Consider the following 1,233-nt stretch of genomic DNA (forward strand, 5'->3'; position numbering starts at 1 on the left):
ACGATATGGGGTACATGTCAGGACATGCATTAAGTCTCGGTTAGGGGTCTTCTTTATACACTATCTGACTAAAATCTTCACCCCACACCTACAGGAAAGGCTGGCCTCTCAACAAAATTAAATTTTGGGTCGATGTTTTTGAAAGAGCCGAAGTTATGGTAATACAAAAGTTCACTTCCGGAAATAGTCATCACAAAACACTAAGGTGACGGTATGCCGTACATAGGCTCTAGATCTAATAATAATATAGGTATCTAGAGATTCTAGATCTAGAATCTATATCTAGATTATATTTTGCTACATTTTATAATGATACGCAACTCGTATATTGTACACACATTATTTGTGCTTTCTACTTACAGTTTCATTTCCCCCTGGTCTACGATCTTCCATGTAGTTCATTAGAATCTATTGAAGCTTAAACAACAGTGGACGAGCACAAGGCCACCACGGCCAAAATAAATAGCGTCTTCTCTTTCAGGCTCTCAGGTTCAATTATTAGATTTATGAATTATGAGTTCACTCCCCTTGAGCCTCGTGGTTGCCACTTGCCAGATTGGGAGAGGCATTCGGCCAAATCGGCGACAAAAAAGTCGGCCAAACATTTTAAAACCATCGGAACCCGGGCGATCGTTAGTAGGGCGTGTACGTGCGTGCACTCACTCGCACATACATACTTCTTCCACTATAAACGACAATCAATAAAAGCGAAATATGCACACACACACACAAAAACGAACAGGGGAGCATGACAGGGTGAGAGAGCGATTATGACGTATACGGTATATAACAGATGACATGAATTTATTATGTACATCATCATGCGCTTTTCTCCTCGCGTGTCCTTGTTTGTTGAGTGAAGGATATACGTCTGTCCCTGGCCTCTGTCCAGCTTTGCCCGGTCTCTTTTTGTTTTAGTAAGGTTTTACGGCGCTCGCAACTACATAAGGTCATAATATGAGCGCCAAGGGGTGGGTGTCAACAGAGAAGTCCTTACAGGGAATCAGACTTACTCTGCACAAAGTCTGCTTCGACTATCAAGGCACCCCGGAAATACCGGTTCACAAGAGTGTAACAAACATAAAAGAAGTAGAGGGAAAATGACGATAGGAAGGATTAGGAAAGAAAAGCAGCAGTTCCCCGTTGCAGTTCAGACACAGTTATGAGCATGACATTGGTGAATCAGCCCATTTACAATTCTACTGAGTGCATAAGAACATGTTAATCCCCCCC

The 1,233-nt window shown here is 42.3% G+C and overlaps 1 protein-coding gene across 1 annotated transcript in view; it reads right to left on the reverse strand.

The window, feature by feature from the left end:
• Nucleotides 1–802, reverse strand: part of LOC101854821 (keratin, type I cytoskeletal 9) — a gene marked incomplete at its 3' end in the record, with an annotated part of 12,948 nt that extends 12,146 nt beyond the window's left edge. The window contains 1 exon segment of the mRNA XM_035972034.1: nucleotides 361–802.
• Between the last annotated feature and the right edge of the window lie 431 nt (nucleotides 803–1,233).

This window comes from Aplysia californica, unplaced genomic scaffold, assembly GCF_000002075.1.
Source record: "Aplysia californica isolate F4 #8 unplaced genomic scaffold, AplCal3.0 scaffold00562, whole genome shotgun sequence".
Lineage (NCBI taxonomy): Eukaryota > Metazoa > Mollusca > Gastropoda > Aplysiida > Aplysiidae > Aplysia > Aplysia californica.